The sequence below is a fragment of the Salmo trutta genome, chromosome 14 (genome assembly GCF_901001165.1).
Source record: "Salmo trutta chromosome 14, fSalTru1.1, whole genome shotgun sequence".
Classification (NCBI taxonomy): domain Eukaryota; kingdom Metazoa; phylum Chordata; class Actinopteri; order Salmoniformes; family Salmonidae; genus Salmo; species Salmo trutta.
The window spans coordinates 49461893-49482636 of NC_042970.1; the positions used below are offsets into that span (position 1 = coordinate 49461893).

The following is a 20744-nucleotide window of genomic DNA, read 5'->3' on the forward strand; positions in this document are numbered from 1 at the left end:
TTTCCATTTTTTTTCCTTCCTCTCCTCGTAGCTTCTGGTTCGGGGGCTGCACTGACAAAACCTACATCACACTGATAGAGCTGAGCAACTGTGTGAGTCTGAGTGAGAGAGAGAGAGAGAGAGAGAGAGAGAGAGAGAGAGAGAGAGAGAGAGAGAGAGAGAGAGAGAGAGCGGAAGTGAGAGTGGCTCAAAAGGCAGAGCAAGCCCCTTGTCTCAAGCACTTCTTCTCTCTCTCTCTCCTTGAACGTACACACTTGCTCTCTACCCACTCCGCTGTCCAGCAAGTATCTAACCCACCCACCCACTTCAACCCGTCCCTCTGAGATTGACCTGCTTGCTAACTGCTGTATGAGGGACAAGAAAGCACCTAACACTGGCTGTCCAAATCTAATACTGGTAAGAAAAAATAGTTTTACTGTTCTGTTTCAGATGGGTACTTTTGTGTCACTCTGCAATCTGGTTTCTCAGGGGTTCTATGCTATTAGAGATGGGCTGACAAGAGAATGAGATGTCACTTTACACTTTACTTCAACTCCACTGTACTTGACATGCTCAAGTTAGAGAGGAAGGATAACAAGTGTGCAGATGAAGAGATATGTTGTTTATTCAAGTTGGTAAAGACAGGGTTTGTTGATTCATCCTTGTTGTCATCTTGTTTGAGTCAAACTCCCCGGCAGATGTTCATGTGTCAAGTCTCTCATTGTGCGTTTCTGGAGAACAGCTTTAGCTTTGGTTCTTCCTCTCTCTGTGATGTAGCTTCCCACACTCGCTTTGTTGTTCATGTTAAATAATACCACACTAATATCACATGCGGAAAAACTCTGGGCTTTCGGAGGAAAATATGATTATTGTACCTACAGTAGGTTTTTCCTTTTGTCGTTGAATTCCGAGGTGATGTTGCTTGGGACTCGGGACGGGGAGAGGGTTGAAAATTGGAAACAGACCCCACCCACCCCTGAGAGTTAGTCAGTCCGCTCAGAAGAAGGGAACACAAAACAACAGTCCCACCACCAGTGTCAGAGTGTGTGTGTGTTTGTGTGTGCGTGCGTGTGTGTGTGTGTGTGTGTGTGTGTGTGTGTGTGCGTGTGCGTGTGTGCGTGTGTGCATGTGTGTAGAGAGAGACACACACAGAAACAGAGAGAGTACACAGGGTAAGGGGAAATTTCCTCATGGTTCGTTTTGTTTTGATCACTCTGATGTGCTACTTTCTCCCCATACGGTTAATAGAGCTTGCAGAGTGAGAAGTAGGAGAGATAGCTAGGAGCGTTGAGAGTGAATTGGCCTGCTTTCATAATCTGACCAATGTATTTCCATGTGTCCCACAGCACTGATCACTGCCCTACAGGTCCCTAAGCAGGGGAAAAGAACAAATCAACTAAATGTGCTTGCAATTTGTCCATCTCATTTCCCCCCTCACTCCCTTCCTGTCCATTGGCACACGTCTTCTTATTCCTTTGAAAAACTGTCTTTATGATAGCGATAGCGCAATTTGAAATTGCAACATACAAACGTTTTCTTAGTTGTATAGCTACAAATGCTGTCCTAGCTGTATAGTTCAACATTTGTGTATTTTACCACTGATTGTATTTTTATGGAGTGGGACAATCTTCAGGCAACCAAAAGTTGAAAACCTAAAGTCATTATCAGAGACTAGATCAAAACTAGTCATCATAAGACACACAAAAAACCCAGAGTTCAGAGCACTCCCAGCTCTTGATTTCTTGATCCTCCTCATCTTGAACTTACAGTGCACCACACTTAAATCTAGTTTGAAAAAACACGACTGAACTCATGGCTCAGCCTTTTGCTCACTCTCTTGCCCAAAACACTAAAGTTCCTCTCTATTTTTAATCTTCCGGGGCTACTCCATATATATATAGTTGTGTATGTCTGGTTTGTCGAGCTCCTAAATCAGGAGTTTTATGTCCTTTTTGACAATAATGGTCCATAATGAGGACACTCACAAGCTATTTTGCTCTGACTTGGAGGTGACAAACTCAAATTACTGTCCGAGGAGTTCTTGTTGGTTTGAGAGTTGAAAGCGCTTCATATAGGAGGTTTGGACTGATGTCATCTGTACCTAAATAAATCTCTACTGTTAAGCAGAACAATTCGATGAATTCATATTGTAGATGTGCACTGTTTTCATAGACGCTCACTGCTCACCATTGAAGTTATATGAGACGTAGATGAGAGTATGTAGTGTATATAACACACAAATGAAGTATTTCCATAACAGAGATGGTATCTCACTCCAGACCAACTCTTGTTGAGAGTTACAGAAAATAGCATAACATCGCAAAACAGTGATATTTCACAAAATGCCCTCGGTACCTAGTTATGAAAAGTTCAAATTGGTCATATTTGCATAGTAACCACTATGATTGCACCCTGTGTTATGCTTCTTGGACCAATGGTATGAGTTCTCTGATTATTACATTAATTTAAATTCAATCAAATGAATTTAATTTTAGTGGAACAGAAACTCTCTCTGTGAAATGCCAGATTGGGTAATCAGCCTCTGCTTTAATTACTTAAGGCCAGTATTTCTGTTGCGGTGATAAATCTTCCAACTCAGACTGTGTTTAGTCTGTGGAGGTCACTAGGTCAAGACGTCAAAAGGTCACTGTCAGACAGAAGTAGCCCACTGGGACATTACACTCTCTCTGGGACAGTAGTTGACTCTCAGTCTTAGTAGAGGAGTGACCTGGACCATAGGTCAAGTGCAGAGAGGGAATTATTGTGCATAATGGATAAAAAGGATGTGTGATGGGTTATTTTTTGTTTATGGTAAGACTCCCTTGGGCTTTAGCCAATGTTGAGATTAAATGAGAACTACTGCAGCCTCAGGGTGGTCAATTGGTTCGTTAACTGCCACCCCCTGCTGGAAAAGTTTAGTCATTGCATGACTCTCAGTCAATTTCTGTAACAATACAACAAAAATAGACATTTAATTGTCACATACACCAGATAGGTGCAGTGAAACGTGTTGTTTTTACAGGATCAGACATAGTAGTACTGCACCCCTGGAGTAAATTAGCGTTAAGTGCCTTGCACAAAGGCACATCGACCGATTTTTCACGTTGTCGGCTCTGGTATTATGAAACAGCGACCTTTCGGTTACTGGCCCAACGCTCTAACCGCTAGGCTACCTGCCGCCCACAATTATAACTGCAAAACTATATACCAATAATGACCAACCATCACTAGTTGTAGTTGTCACTTTGAAAGGTAACTTTTGAAAGGGGCACAGACACTGGGTGATGGAAAGGGAGATGTGCAGGTATGTGCAAAAGGGGAAGTGGTAGCCTTTTTCAGCAGTGAATGACCAAAAGCACCCTCTTTGGCCTCATGGGTGGAATGTTATTAATATTTTTCATAATTGTATCATGAATAAAAAAAAAACATTTTTAAACCGAACGAAAATCTTGTGTTCCTTTGTCAAACGGTTTTGTTATATTTCAGTCTTCTCTGATGTATATAGTGTAATATTGGGACACAAACTGAAAATGGAATACATTTCAACTCTATATCTGACATGGTACAGGTGTCTTATTTTTTTAAGCCCTTAACCATGCGTGTGAGGTGTATACTTTTGTTTCGAAATAGATTTGTTTAAGACTACCAAGAAACACTCTGTTCGACCCTGATTTAGCCCACTGCAGTAAAAGGTGATGCTGGATGTTTGATGACTAACAACTTTTCTCAATTCTCACTTGGGGGTGGAAGGAAACCCACTAATAGCAATATAGACAGGAAGGAAAAATGCTGCACTCTCTATTTCTATCCATTATTCATGGCCTCCCTCGTCTTTTCAATTTGTTGTCATCAAAGAGGTGTGTTCCACGTGAATGAACTTTGTTGAGCATTTTAGATTTGAAACGTACCTAATACTAGCTTACGGAGTTCCCGTGGTCTCAAAGGAGTCAGGGCACAGGGTTTAAATGAAACCTACATTTGATCTCATTGATTTCAAGTTGTTGCCTGCAGAGAGCAAGACATAAGACAAGACATTTACACAACACACGCACGCACGCACGCGCACACACGCACACACACACACATACACACACAGAGGAGTGTGTGAGGGCGTCGTATCGCTGCTCTTTCCAGCATCTCTGTTTCCAGTGAAACGAAGCGAGTGTGTTTTATCTGTCTTCTCTGTGGCTTAGCGTAACATAGCATCTCTACCAGGAATGGAAAGGCTGAAAGGCAACCCATTTTCGCTAGCATCTCAACACCTTCAAAGTCACCACACCACTGCTAGCTAGCGACAGTCGAGTCTGAGGTTTGTTACAGGACGTTGACTAGAGTGGTCTCTGATAGAAAACACACTACTCTGATATGAGAGGGAACTGATGTAATGGCAGAGAGAGACAGCAAATAGAATATCAGGAAATGGAATATACCATAACTATACACCCAAAAAAGATAATACCTTCCAAGTGTCAAAGCTAAATGCAACCACATCTTTCACACGCGCCTGGGAAAGGCTGGAACACAACAATGATCCATTACATTCATTCTCTCAGTTCTTTCACACTTCCTGCTCTGCCTTGCCATTGGAAAGGACAGTTTTGCTCAGTGACACACAGCAGTCAGAACTCAGCCGGTGTGTCTCACAATCAGAGAAAGAGACCGTCAGACAGACAGACAAAACAGAGCAGAGACACAGAACAGAGAGACTGAAATAAATAGATGGAGGGTGGTGAACACACCCTGTGCCCCCCCAGAGATTGAATAACAGATGAGTGTTTGCCCAGGGATATACCCTCAGGCCTCCACCCAGTACCAGGAAATCTGTGACTGAGATAATATGACATATTCCAGGAATCATAACACTGTATGAAGCTACAGTAGGACTCCTCATAATAATAATAATAATCTCTATCAAATATTCTACATCGAATCTGTCTGTCTGTCTGTCTGTCTGTCTGTCTGTCTGTCTGTCTGTCTGTCTGTCTGTCTGTCTGTCTGTCTGTCTGTCTGTCTGTCTGTCTGTCTGTCTGTCTGTCTGTCTGTCTTTCTTTCTTTCTTTTTGGCAATCTGCCCTGTGTGTACGGTAACTTCTGTTCCCTCCATCACTGCATTGCCTGACTGCATTCCATTCATTCCTATTGGCTTCCTGTGCCTGGGAGCGGAGCTGGCACCCCACTGGTCATAGAGCTCAGAGCTGTACATTTCAGTATTACTGAGGAATATGTGCATGGTATCTCTCTCTTCCTCTCTGTTTCTCTCTGTACCTCTCCACCTCACTTGTCCTCCTCCCCATTTCTCTCAGCTCTACCCGTCCTCACCCACAGACACCTCAGCATTTATCTCTCTGACAGAACACAATGTGTGGTACAGGAGGGCACGGAAATGTGAGTTTCAACAGCTTATGAAGGGGGTCCTCCAGGGATCAGTTTTAGGGCCTATTATTTTTACGCTGTATATTTATTATATTGGAAGGAATGTAAAATCTACTCAACTCCATCTGTATGCTGACAACATTCTGTAAGACACAACAGCAGTAGCAGTCTGGCCCATTTGCCACAGTCACAGCTGAACTCTTAGTTCTCACAATCCTGGTCATTCTCAGTCAGATCAGCCTCCACTCCTCAACTCACTCTCCTAGATAATAGGATTATTCCCTTTAAATGAGACTAAAGGTTCTCCATTTGGCTAAATCCACCCTATGTCTACAATATGTCGTTGAGCCCGGCCCATGGAGATAACTCTAACCTGATTTGGGATGGTGAAATAGATTCAAATCAAGTCAGTTCATCTTTTGGAATTGTCTGAACCAGTCTGGCACTGTTTACACTTTGGCTCTCTTAAGTTCATTTAAGGTGAAATTACAATTCCACTCAAAACAAACTGATATCAACAAGTTTATCAGAACCATAATACAACACAGCTAGTGTCTCTCCTTTGGCAAGAGTATTCAGCCAACAAGTCATGGGTATGACTGTGGGGTGGACCCAATCCTAACTTGGGATACGTGCTTGTAGCTTGAATTTCAACTCCGCACTCCCATGGATCAATACACAATTTATATTAATGTTGTGGCCCGGGGACCGTTTGCGGTCCATCCTTGATTAATTGTGGCCCCAATTTGTACTCTCATAATTTAGATTTAATGTTTGATTCTTTGAAAGTATGTTAGGAACATATTATTTTACATTAAGCAGTACATGATTTCAAAGCAAATGCTGTTGAGGTAAACTGCTATACAGCCACATTCCTTCTGATGTTTGACTTTACAGAGGCACACACAGACTGAAAAGGGAAAATCCTTTTGGCATATCTGCCTAACACTAAAAGTAATTGACATTTTTTAAATATTATTTTACACCACCATGTTTTACAACTGTAAGCTGAATAGAAGGAGTTATCCCTCTTCTTTGCTCAACAGAGAAAAATAATGTCCAGCTTTGACTTTACAGTGACAAGGTCATGACCTGTTTTCAATTAAGTTGTGTTGGAGTGTGTTGTATGTGTGTTTGGCACCTCATGTTGTTGTCTATTCCAGCAGGGTGAGGCTGGCACTGTACATTGTCTGCACTCATCTCGCCTCTCCCTCCCTGCCATGCTCCTTATCTTACCCTCACACTCTGAACAGTCTGCCTATGGACATCAGGGCAGTGCACTAGTATTGTCTGTGTTTGTTTGTGAGTTTCTGACTGTTTGTTTATTTTTGTTAATTTGCTAATTGCTACTCGACATTCATACACATACATACAGTACAATTCAGTTAACACCGTATTGTTTACTATAATGCTTTTGCATGTATTTTCTACGTCTCTTGCTATTTGTAGTTTTCATCAGAACTTGCATATGACTTTCTGTTTGTGTGTTTGAACTCGAAATCCTCTATAACAAAACAATATACCACATCCTTTCTATACTCGTTATTATCCTTGCAGCAATCTCTATAGAGAAATGCAGCATTACATCGCGATTGAAAGTTAAAGGCAATGTTCCCGTTAGCGGAGCGGTCAATGCTGCACATTTCGGCTCAATCGGAAATCACCTTTACATTTCTTGGGCAGAATCTGTAGGCCTATAACGCCTCACCGTTACAGATTGAATATCGCCCTATTTTTAGAGTGAGCTGTTTCAGTGTTATTGTGCGATTGATTGTGTGGTCTCCACTTTTAGCTCAAACGGACACGATACAGACAGGCTGATAAAATGGGTGCGCGCACTCTGACACGCAGAGTATTTTGAGTTCAGCAGGTGGAGCCCTGAGACCGAAGGGGCTCATTTTACTGTTCCTCAAAGGAGATGAACGTTAGACTAACAGATCAACTCAACAGAAACGTCGCAGAAATTGTAGCTTCAACAATGCGAAAATTAGACAGGTTATGTCAACACCTCTCGTTTAGTTGTTGTTGCGCGTTAGAAGAAGGGAAGTAGGCTAATCAGTTTTTTTTGGAGTTGTCAAGATATTTCATTCGCTACGTTTACAGTAGCCTCATATTACAGACGGCCTATATGTATCGCAATATTGGACCACATGTTGCTCCCCTGTTGAATTTTATTCGCTAATTAATATCAGCCTTGAAGACATCAATACATTAGAAAACTGATCTCAAATTTATGTGTCAAATAGTAACCGCGGAGGTAGGCTACTTATTATTTGGTCTACTCTTGAATAGTCTGTACAATTGAAATGTATAATATAATCTTCAATTCTTCGTTTGCATTATGTTGGGAGAATTGAGGCATAGTTTAGCGCGTGTGAAAGGTCATCACGCTTTTGCATTTACCCACGTACTTGATTAGCCATTTATTGAAACAATTCTCTCGCTATCTGGTTGCCCATCAGAAAGTGATGATGCACTTAAATGGTGCACCTCAAAACTCACTCAGTGCTGAATGTATGTTGTACTCACGATTGTTTTCCTTTACTTCCTAACAGATGGACCAATAGAATCTGGACCTCAAATAGAGACAGGCAGACTGGAAAGACGTTTTTCGACAGTGACGGGTAGGATTCCATATTTCACTAATATCAAGGTTGTCTGGAATCCAGGTGTAGTGTAACCTGAGGTAGTATCAGGTGCGTCTGTAAACTAATGAAGGCTACATTTCCTGTTGAAAGGAGTGAGCTAACTCCATGGTGGTTGTATTCTGCACCATGTATTGTAGGTTAAGCTTGCCTCAATTACTAGAAAATGTGATATAGACCATTGGTAATCGTGTAATTGTGCAACTAAGGCATACACTTGGACAGAATAGCCTTATTGTCAGTGAAGGTATTACATTTATAAGAGGCTCAAATACGACCTATAAAGTCATTGAAAAGTTTGACTCATGCAATGGGCACAACACTTGGTTTTTTGATGTACTGTAGGCTACAGTAGTTTATGAGTATGGCTGATGTTTCGTAGCAATGGGAGAGCAGCTGTGTTTGTGTGTGTCTGTGTGTGTGTGTGTGTGTGTGTGTGAGTGTGTGTGTGTGTGTGTGTGTGTGTGTGTGTGTGTGTGTGTGTGTGTGTGTATGAGAAAAGGAAAAAACCTGGACACATGAGAGTAGCACACACACACACACACACACACACACACACTAGTCAGGATGAGGTCATAGTAATGTGAGGATATAGTTACGCCAGTTTCACGTGTGCCACGCCAGAGGAATCGACACCACTCTCCGTTTGTATAGCCTTTTAGATCTCTTTCTCTCTGTCTTGTTCTCCTCTTTCCCTCTTTCTCTCCACCTCTCTCCGATAACCAACTTAGTTCACTGTGTGAGCGTACGTGCCTGCCTGCCCGTGTGTGTGTGTGTGTGTGTGTGTGTGTGTGTGTGTGTGTGTGTGCGCGCGTGCGTGCGTGCCTACATAGATGCGCTAAAACATTTTTAGTATCACTTTACCTGAAAGTGTCATTACACAGGGATAGTCACAGCCTCAGGCCGACTCCAGTTGTTATGACTGCCATTTGTTTAGTCGTGCAAGTGTAAAGGAGACTGGTATTGAGGGTTCAGGTGAAATGTTATAACCTTACCTTGGAGGTTTCTGTTAGGTGCCACTGCCATGTGTACAGGGTTTGAACTACACTTTTACTCATGGGGTGGTATCATGATACTACGATACTACATTTCCCATAGCAAGAAGGAAAACATGATGCAGACTAAACTCTTGGGGGTGGTTTCCTGGACACAGATTAAGCCTAGTTCTGGATTTAAGAGCATGCTCGATGGAAAATCTCCATTCACAAAGCTTTTTAGTCCAGGACTGGGTTTAATCTCAGTCTGGGACACCAGCCCATAGTCCTTTAGGGACTTTCTTTATGTAACATATTGTGTGCTGTAACTTGGGGAAAGTGTGACAGTATGACAACATAATCCATACAACATGCGTCGTGCCAAGTTATTCATTTGGCCGAAACAATGCATTATTCATGCTTATCAAATGGCTAGCCATTACCTTTTCCCCTTAAAAAGAAGACCCTGCTGAAACATTTGTTGCTAGTCATTTGATATGTCTCAATGAAGTGATTGTTCACTCAATAAAATGCTTGTTACTATTTTTGTGTCCGCTCAGTTGGTAGAGCATGGCGCTCGTAACATCAAGGTTGTGGGTTCGAGTCCCACGGAGGAACAGTACTGGGGAAAAAGTATGAAAATGTATGCACTCTGGATAAGAGCGTCTGCTAAATGACAAACATTTAAAATGTAAACAGAATGTGTTAACATGACTATGTCTTAGCAGACTTTTTGAGGTAAGCGAAGAAAGTAATATAACTTGGTTGGTACTTGGGTTAAGTGGATGTTCTGGACAGGGAATTGGCTGCTCTACCTCTGTGTATTTTTTATTTTATTTTCTACTGAAAAACCACTTAACCCCCCAGTGTGAGAGAGCAGTGCAGACAATATGGATAGTGTTGTGGGCTGGACAGGACTAGATGTGAAGATCACGTTGTTGCCTCTTCCTGGTTTTAAACCAGCTCAGCTGACCGCACACACACTCCCTCAAAGTATAGCAGTACTGCAGTGTGTGTGTGTTTGCATACATGCATGTGTGAGCAACCAAACTAACATCACATTTGTCTACACAGATCGCATTTGAAACAAAAATAAACATGATATGTGCACACATACAGTTGAAGTCGGAAGTTTGCATACACCTTAGCCAAATACATGTAAACTTAATTTTTCACAATTCCTGACATTTAATCCGAGTAAACATTCCCTGTCTTAGGTCAGCTAGGATCACTACTTTATTTTAAGAATGTTAAATGTCAGAATAGTAGTAGAGAGAATTATTTATTTCAGCTTTTATTTCTTTCATCACATTCCCAGTGGGTCAGAGGTTAACATACACTCAATTAGTATTTGGTAGCATTGCCTTTAAATTGTTTAACTTGTGTCAAACGTTTTGGGTAGCCTTCCACAAGCTTCCCACAATATGTTGGGTGAATTTTGGCCCATTCCTCCTGACAGAGCTGGTGTAACTGAGTCAGGTTTGTAGGTCTCCTTGCTCGTACACGCTTTTTCAGTTCTGCCCATACATTTTCTATGGGATTGAGGTCAGGGCTTTGTGATGGCCACTCCAGTACCTTGACTTTGTTGTCCTTAAGCCATTTTGCCACAACTTTGTAAGTATGCTTGGGGTCATTGTCCATTTGGAAGACCCATTTGCGACCAAGCTTTAACTTCCTGACTGATGTCTTGAGATGTTGCTTCAATATATCCACATCATTTTCCTTCCTCATGTAGCCATCTATTTTGTGAAGTGCACCAACCCTCCTGCAGCAAAGCACCCCCATAACGTGATGCTGTGACTCCTGCATTTCATGGTTGGGATGGTGTTCTTCGGCTTGCAAGCCTCCCCTTTTTTCCTCCAAACATAACGATGGTCATTATGGCCAAACAGTTCTATTTTTGTTTCATCAGACCAGAGGACATTTCTCCAAAAAGTACGATATTTGTCCCCATGTGCAGTTGCAAAGCGTAGTCTGTCTTTTTTATGGTGGTTTTGGAGCAGTGGCTTCTTGCTGAGCAGCGTTTCAGGTTATGTCGATATAGGACTCATTTTACTGTGGATATAGATACTTTTGTACCTGTTTCCTCCAGCATCTTCACAAGGTCCTTTACTGTTGTTCTAGGATTGATTTGCACTTTTCGCTCCAAAGTACGTTCATCTCTAGGAGACAGAAGACGTCTCCATTCTGAGCGGTATGACGGCTGCGTGGTCCCATGGTGTTTATACTTGCGTACTATTGTTTGTACAGATGAACATGGTACCTTCAGACGTTTGGAAATTGCTCCCAAGGATGAATCAGACTTGTGGAGGTCTACAATTTTGTTTCTGATGTCTTGGCTGATTTCTTTTGATTTCCCATGATGTCAAGCAAAGAGGCACTGAGATTGAAGGTAGGCCTTGAAATACATCCACAGGTACACCTCCAATTGACTCAAATGATGTCAATTAGCCTATCAGAAGCTTCTAAAGTCATGACATAATTTTCTGGAATTATCCAAGCTTTTTAAAGGCACAGTCAACTTAGTGTATGTAAACGTCTGACCCACTGGAATTGTGATACAGTGAATTATGAGTGAAATAATGTCTGTAAACAATTGTTGTAAAAATGACCAGTGTCATGCACAAAGTAGATGTCCTAACCGACTTGCCAAAACGATAGTTTGTTAACAAGAAATGTGTGGAGTGGTTGAAAAACGATTTTTAATGACTCCAACCTAAGTGTAGGTAAACTTTTGACTTCAACTGTAACCTTATAGCCATTGAAAGCTGCAATATATAACTTTTTGGTTGACGAAATTCACATAGAAATGTGATTTATAGATCTGTCATTCTCATTGAATCTAAGAAGCGGTAGATCTGTTCTATGTGCGCTATTTCTAGGCTTCCCATCCTAAAGTACATTTTTTGTGTATTTTATCTTTGGTTTTGTACACCAGCTTCAAACAGATGAAAATACTATATTTTTGGGATATTGAAAACATTTTACAGCAGTTTAGGTGGTACAATAACAAGAGACCTTGTTTTGTCACGAAATCTGAAATTAGGCAAACTATTCGAATTTTAGCAACCAGGAAATGGAGGAGCGATTTCTGCATACCGCACCAGTGGCCGTCGGTTCCGTTTAAGATGAGGGAGGACGATTATTTTTTTATGAGCATGGCCTTATTTCTATTACAGCATATTGGATGACTGTCACATCGATAGGTTTAGTCTACTACATGATACTAAAATGTTCTCTGTTCCCTATATTCATCAAAAGCCTAGCCTATGAATTAAAGTTTACATCATAGTTGCACAGGTCGAGAGAAATTTGAGTAATCATGGTGACAGATACACACAGGTTAAACACAGCCTACATCGTTGTCACCATATTCAAATCAAATCAAATGTGTTACATGCGCTGAATACAACAGGTGTAGACCTTACAGTGAAATGCTTACTTACAAGCCCTTAACCAACAATGCTTTTAGAAAAAAAAGTGTTAAATAGTAAATAAAAGTTACAAATAATTCATTAAACAGCAGCAGTAAAATAACAATAGCGAGGCTATATACAGGGTGTACCGGTACAGAGTCAATGTGCGGGGGCACCGGTTAGTCGAGGTAATTGAGGTAATATGTAAATGTAGGTAGGGTTGTGATAGTGACTATGCATAGATAATAAACAGACAGTAGCAGCAGTGTAAAAGAGGGGTCAGGGTATCCCTTTGATTAGCTGTTCAGCAGTCTGATGGCTTAGTGGTAAAAGTTGGTAAGAAGCCTTTTGGACCTAGACTTGCCGCTCCGGTACCGCTTGCCATGCGGTGGCAGAGAGAACAGTCTATGACTAGGGTGGCTGGAGTCTTTGACAATTTTTAGGGCCTTCCTCTGACACCGCCTGGTATAGAGGTCCTGGATGGCAGGAAGGTTGGCCCCAGTACTGGGCTGTACGCACTACCCTCTGTAGTGCCTTGCGGTCGGAGGCCGAGCAGTTGCCATACCAGGCAGTGATGCAATCAGTCAGGATGCTCTCGATGGTGCAGCTGTTGAACCTTTTGAGGATCTGAGGACCCATGCCAAATATTTTCAGTCTTCTGAGGGGGAATAGGCTTTATCGTGCCTTCTTCACAACTGTCTTAGTGTGTTTGAACTAGAGGTCGACCGATTATGATTTTTCAACGCCGATACCGATTATTGGAGGGCCAAAAACCCCGATAACGATTAATCGGCCGATTTTTGTATTTATTTATTTGTAATAATGACAATTACAACAATACTGAATGAACACTTATTTTAACTTAACATATTACATCAATAAAATCAATGTAGCCTCAAATAAATAATGAAACATGTTCAATTTAGTTTAAATAATGCAAAAACAAAGTGTTGGAGAAGAAAGTAAAAGTGCAATATGTGCCATGTAAAAAAGCTAACGTTTAAGTTCCTTGCTCAGAACATGAGAACATATGAAAGCTGGTGGTTCCTTTTAACATGAGTCTTCAATATTCCCAGGTAAGAAGTTTTAGGTTGTAGTTATTATAGGAATTATAGGACTATTTCTCTCTATACGATTTGTATTTCATATACCTTTGAGTATTGGATGTTCTTATAGGCACTTTAGTATTGCCAGTGTAACAGTATAGCTTCCATCCCTCTCCTCGCTCCTACCTGGGCTGGAACCAGGAACACATCGACAACAGCCACCCTCGAAGCAGCGTTACCCATGCAGAGCAAGGGGAAAAACTACTCCAAGTCTCAGAGCGAGTGACGTTTGAAACGCTATTAGCGCGCACCCGGCTAACTAGCTAGCCATTTCACATCAAATCAAATCAAATGTATTTATATAGCCCTTCGTATATAAGCTGAAATCTCAAAGTGTTGTACAGAAACCCAGCCTAAAACCCCAAACAGCAAGCAATGCATGTGAAAGAAGCACGGTGGCTAGGAAAAACTCCCTAGGAAAAACTCTCTAGAAAGGCCAAAAACCTAGGAAGAAACCTAGAGAGGAACCAGGCTATGAGGGGTGGCCAGTCCTCTTCTGGCTGTGCCGGGTGGATATTATAACAGAACATGGTCAAGATGTTAAAATGTTCATAAATGACCAGCATGGTCAAATAATAATAATCATAGAAGTTGTCGAGGGTGCAACAAGCACGTCCGGTGAACAGGTCAGGGTTCCGTAGCCGCAGGCAGAACAGTTGAAACTGGAGCAGCAGCATGGCCAGGTGGACTGGGGACAGCAAGGAGTCATCATACCAGGTAGTCCCGAGGCATGGTCCTAGGGCTCAGGTCCTCCGAGAGAAAGAGAGAAAGAGAGAAAGAGAGAATTAGAGAGAGCATATTTAAATTCACACAGGACACCGGATAAGACAAGAGAATACTCCAGATGTAACAGACTGACCCTAGCCCCCCGACACATAAACTACTGCAGCATAAATACTGGAGGCTGAGACAGGAGGGATTACACCAACCTAATCTTGGGAGTTGACAGGCTTGAAGTCATAAACAGCGCAATGCATTGCGAAGGGCTGCTGGCAAACGCATGAAAGTGCTGTTTGAATGAACGCTTACGAGCCCGCTGCTGCCTACCATCGCTCAGTCAGACTGCTCTATCAAATATCAAATCATAGACTTAATTATAACATAATAGCACACAGAAATACGAGCCTTAGGTCATTAATATGGTCTTCCCCGTGGCTCAGTTGGTAGAGCACGGTGTTTGCAACGCCAGGGTTGTGGGTTCGATTCCCACGGAAGGCCAGTTAAAAAAAAAAAAATGCATGAAATGTATGCATTCACTACTGTAAGTCGCTCTGGATAAGAGCATCTGCTAAATGACTAAAATGTAAATGTAAATATGGTCGAATCTGGAAACTATCATCTCGAAAACAAAAAGGTTTTCCTGTCAGTGAAATACGGAACCGTTCCCTATTTTATCTAACGGGTGGCATCCCTAAGTCTAAGTATTCCTGTTACATTACACAACCTTCAATGTTATGTCAAAATAACGTAAAATTCTGGCAAATTAGTTCGCAACGAGCCAGGCGGCCCAAACTGTTGCATATACCCTGATTCTGTGTGCAATGAACGCAAAATGACACAATTTCACCTGGTTAATATTGCCTGCTAACCTGGATTTCTTTTAGCTAAATATGCAGGTTTAAAAATATATACTTCTGTGTATTGATTTTAAGAAAGGCATTGATGTTTATGGTTAGGTACAGTCGTGCAACGATTGTGCTTTTTTCGCAAATGCGCTTTTGTTAAATCATCCCCCGTTTGGCGAAGTTGGCTGTCTTTGTTAGGAAGAAATAGTCTTCACAGTTCGCAACGAGCCAGGCGGCCCAAACTGCTGCATATACCCTGACTCTGTTTGCAAGAGAAGTGACACATTTTCCCTAGTTAAAAGAAATTCATGTTAGCAGGCAATATTAACTAAATATGCAGGTTTAAAAATATATACTTGTGTATTGATTTTAAGAAAGTCATTGATGTTTATGGTTGGAGCAACGTGTACCTAACCGAGTATATGCAACGCAGGACAGGCTAGATAAACTAGTAATATCATCAACCATGTGTAGTTAACTAGTGATTATGATTGATTGATTGTTTTTTATAAGATAAGTTTAATGCTAGCTAGCAACTTACCTTGGCTTCTTACTGCATTCGCGTAACAGGCAGGCTCCTCGTGGAGTGCAATGTAGAGCAGGTGGTTAGAGCGTTGGACTAGTTAACTGTAAGGTTGCAAGATTGAATCCCCGAGCTGACAAGGTAAAAATCTGTCGTTCTGCCCCTGAACAAGGCAGTTAACCCACCGTTCCTAGGCCGTCATTGTAAATAAGAATGTGTTCTTAACTGACTTGCCTAGTAAAATAAAGGTCTAAAAAAATTAGAATAAAAATTTTTTTTTTGGAAAACTTGAAATCGGCCCTAATTAATCGGCCATTCCAATTAATCGGTTGAACTCTAGTTTGGACCATGATAGTTTGTTGGTGATGTGGACACCAAGGAACTTGAAGCTCTCAACCTGCTCCACTGCAGCTCCATTGATTAGAATGGGGAGTGCTCGGTCCTACTTTCCCTGTAGTCCACAATCATCTCCTTTATCTTGATCACGTTGAGGGAGAGGTTGTTGTCCTGGCACCACACGGCCAGGACTCTGACCTCCTCCTTATAAGCTGTCTCGTCGTTGTCGGTGATCAGGCCTACCACTGTTGTGTCATCGGCAAACTTAATGATGGTTTTGGAGTCGTGCCTCGCCATGCAGTCATGAGTGAACAGGGATTACAGGAAGGGACCGAGCACGCACCCCAGAGGGGCCCCCGTGTTGAGGATCAGCATGGCGGATGTGGTGTTACTTACCCTTACCACCTGGGGACTGCCCTTCAGGAAGTCCAGAATCCAGTTGCAGAGGGAGGTGTTTAGTCCTAGGGTCCTTAGCTTAGTGATGAGCTTTGAGGGCACTATGGTGTTGAATTTTTAGCTGTAGTCAATGAATAGCATTCTCACATAGGTGTTCCTTTTGTCCAGGTGGGAAAGGGCAGTGTTGAGTGCAGTAGAGATGTTATCATCTGTGGATCTGTTGGGGCGGTATGCAAGTTGGAGTGGGTCTAGGGTTTCTGGGATAATGGTGTTGATGTGAGCCATGACCAGCCTTTCAAAGCACTTCATGACTACAGACGTGAGTGCTACGGGTCAGTAGTCATTTAGGCAGTTTATTTTACTGTTCTTGGGTACAGGGACTATGGTGGTCTGCTTGAAACATGTGGGTATTACAGACTCAATAAAGGACAGGTTGAAAATGTCAGTGAAGATACTTGCCAGTTGGTCAGCGCATGCTTGGAGTAAACATCCTGGTAATCCGCCTGGCCTTGTGAATGTTGACCTGTTTAAAGGTCTTACTCACTTCGACTACAGAGAGCGTGATCACACAGTCATCCGGAACAGTGATTGCTCTCGTGCATGCTTCAGTGTTACTTGCCTCGAAGCGAGCATAGAAATCATTTAGCTCATCTGGTAGGCTCGTGTCACTAGGGAGCTCGTGGCTGTGCTTCCCTTTGTAGTCTGTAATAGTTTGCAAGCCCTGCCACATGCGACGATTGTCGGAGCCGGTGTAGTACGATTCAATCTTAGTCCTGTATTGATGCTCTGCCTGTTTGATGGTTCGTCGGAGGGAATAGCGGGATTTCTTATAAGCTTTCGGGTTAGAGTCCCGCTCCTTGAAAGCGGCAGCTCTACCCTTTAGCTCAGTGTGGATGCTGCCTGTAATCCATGGTTTCTGGTTGGGGTATGTACTTACGGTCACTTTGGGGACGACAAACTTATTGATGAAAATACCTGGTAGAATTGAGGTAAACGGATTTGAGTTTCCCTGCATTAAAGTCCCCGGCAACTAGGAGTGCCGCCTCTGGATGAGTGTTTTCCTGTTTGCTTATGGCCGTATACAGCTCATTGAGTGCAGTCTTAGTGCCAGCATCGGTTTGTGGTGGTATACAGACAGCTACGAAAAATACACATTAAAACTCTCTTTGTAAATTGTGTGGTCTACAGCTTATCATGAGATACTCTACCTCAGGCGAGCAAAACGTCGAGACTTCCTTAGATTTCGTGGACCAGCTGTTGTTTACAAATATACATAGACCGTCACCCCATGTCTTACCAGAGGTTTACCGAGAAAGCTTAAAACCCGCCAGCTGTATGTACCATGTCCCGTTGGTAGGATATATGTGATTGTAGTTCGTCTATTTTATTATCGATTGATTGTACATTGACTAATAGGACCGATGGTAAAGTTAGATTATCCTCTCGGCGTCGGATCCTTACAAGGCACCTGGACCTTCATCCCCAATACCTCCATCTCTTTCTCCTGCGAATGACAGGGATGAGGGCCTTGTCAGGCGTCTGAAGTAAATCCTTCCCGTCTGACTCGTTGAAGAAAAAGTATTCCTCTAGTACGGGGTGAGTAATCGCTGTGCTGATATCTAGAAGCTCTTTTTGGTCATAAGACACAGTGGCAGAAACATTATTTAGAAAATAAGTTATAAATAACGTGAAAAAAAAAATACACAATAGCACAGTTGGTTACGGATCGTAAAACGGCAGCCATCTCCCTCTGTCACCATTCATATTAACATCATAGTCAACATAGCTACTAGAACTAACGTGTTAGTAAACCCCCTACAATCACGCAGTACAGTCAGCAGTGAGCGGTTTAGCAGTTATACCGGTGGGCCCTGGTGGCAATAAATTAATAAAACCAAACGAATATCTTGACTTGAAAAAGTTCCATTATGGGATAGTCATAGCCAGCTAGCAAACATAGCATCCCTCTCTGTTTGAGCCGGGTGTTTGAGTAGGCTAAACTAGCTAGCTGCATTCACTGGCTAAGTAAGTGAAAGTAAAAAAGAATACAACAAATATAGCTATCTCTCGCTCTCTCTCTCGCTCTTTTGATTCTCCTTTATTTTTAAATAAATACATTTGTTCAAAACTGTTAAACTGTTGTCTTTCTCTCTCTTTGAGTCAACTGCTCACCAAATGTTATGCACTGCAGTGCTAGCTGGCTGTAGCTTATGCTTTCAGTAGCCAATTCATTCTCTGATCCTTTGATTGGGTGGACAACTTGTCAGTTAATGCTGCAAGAGTTCTGATCGGTTGTAGGATGTCCCTTGGAAGTTGTCATAATTACTGTGTATGGGGTGATAACCATGAGCCTCCTAGGTTTTGTATTGAAGTCAATGTACAGAAACTAGCTGTCCTCGGGCTACACCATGGTGCAAACCTGTTGAAGCTACTTTCATTGCAAAACAGTGTGTTTTAATAAATTATTTATTATATATATATACCATGTTATACCAGTGTTATACCGTATCTATTGCCAAGTTAGCACAGGCATCAAGTCAATCTCATGACATTGTTATGAGCCTCTACTTCTGAGAATGTTACGTCAGTTTTTTACACTTTACACTTTTTTACACTTGTTTTTCACAGCCCAAAACCTGGCTCTCTTGACCTTTTGAGCTGCGTTTAACAATTGTGAGTCTGTTTTAGCCGTGAGAAATGTTGAGCATCATGCTTAAGAACTGGTGGGCTTGTGACTCTCTCTCTCTTTCTTTTTCTCACACATCTTTCTCCTTTTCTCTATCTAATGTCTCTCTCGTCTCTCAACTATGAGTCAGCGACCCCTCACCTTAGCCCTGAGGGGATCGCTTCGTGAAAGGACTTGACACACCCATGACTTTGACCTCTGACCTTTTGATTGATCGGCCAGTGTTCCAACACAATTACAGTGAAGTGGAGCCATTGGGAAGGATGAAGTACAAAATTAACAAAGAGAGAGAAAGAGTGAAAGAGAGATAAAGTGAAAGAGAGTTAGTGAAAGAGAGAGAGAGACAGAGGAAAAGAGTGGAAGACTTCTTGAAAGGGGAGTGTAAGACAGTGAGTGAGTGAGACAGTGAGTGAGTCAGTGAGAGAGTGAGTGAGTGAGAAAGTGCCTCTTTTCTTTTGTACAAAGTGTCTTTTTGTGCCACCCAGTAAAATTGGTATAGTCAAGTAAGAGGAAGTGTTACTTTTGCGGTGGCAAAGTTAGTTGTTACTTCATCATGCTGGCTTTTGAAAATATCTGTAGTGAACTACTTTTTGAAAGTAACTTTAGTATGTGTATTAAGTGTAGCTTTAGTGTAGCTTAAGTTCTTCCAGTGTGAATTCATTGGTAGCTTGGCAACTGTATTTTCAGAGTAGCTTCCCCAACACTGGTCATTACCTAATGTTTTCATAGGAATGTTCCAGTGACGTGCAAAGACTGTTTCCAAGAGACCATTCCCTTACTGTCAAACAGAACTTACCCAGAACGTGGTTACCATATTCTCTGAATATTCTATATTAATTTTCTAGACTCGTTTCATGGGAACGTTTTAAGAACATTCCTGTGTCCAGGTTTCTAAGGGTTAAGAGAATATTCCATCAACGTCCCACCAAACATACACAGAATATAGTTGCCATGCGTCACGTCCTGACCACAGAGTGCTTTTATTTTCTATGGTAGAGTAGGTCAGGTCGTGACTGGGGGGTTTTATCTAGTTTCTTCTTTCTATGTTGTGTTCTAGTTTCTTTTTTCTATGTTGGGGTTTTTGTATGATTCCCAATTAGAGGCAGCTGTTCATCATTATCTCTAATTGGGGATCATATTTAAGTAGTTGTTTTTCCCACCTGTGTTTGTAGGAGATTATTTTGAGTTAGTGCATGTTGTACCTCTGTCGTCAAGGTTTGTTGTTTTGTTTATAGTTTATTGTATGTCTTGCATAGTTTCACATAGTAATAAAGATGTGGAACAATACTCACGCTGCGCCTTGGTCCGTTTCTACAAATGATCGTGACACCATGTTTTCAGTATATAAGATCTTTTTTTTATATATTTTTTAAATTTAACCTTTATTTAACTAGGCAAGTCAGTTAAGAACAAATTCTTATTTACAATTAACGGCCTACTCCGGCCAAGCCCTAACCCGGACGACGCTGTGCCAATTTTGCGCCGCCCTATGGGACTCCCAATCATGGCTGGTTGTGATACAGCATGGAATCGAACCAGGGTCTGTAGTGACGGCTCTAGCACAGAGATACAGTGCCCAGTGCCTTAGACTGCGCCACTCGGGAGCCCTCTATTAATGAGCTACACACATTTTATGAGAACGTTGCATGAACATTCATGTGTCCAGTTTTCTGTGGGCTAAGAGAATATTCCAACAATGTCCCATGAAACATTCACAGAATATGGTGGCCGTGTTTTCAGAATATC

General features: G+C 41.9%; 1 protein-coding gene across 4 annotated transcripts in view; it reads left to right on the forward strand.

Moving 5' to 3' along the window:
• The first annotated feature begins 233 nt into the window (after positions 1–233).
• LOC115208315 (histone deacetylase 7) overlaps positions 234–20744 on the forward strand; it is a 97657-nt gene continuing 77146 nt past the window's right edge. For 2 of the 4 annotated variants that reach the window (XM_029776263.1, XM_029776266.1), the window contains exons 1-2: positions 234–396; positions 7907–7975. The gene's annotated coding sequence lies outside the window, so the exon portion shown is untranslated. Of the gene's footprint in view, positions 397–7235; positions 7609–7906; positions 7976–20744 lie in introns of those variants that run through there. The other 2 variants (XM_029776264.1, XM_029776265.1) reach the window with 2 other exon arrangements.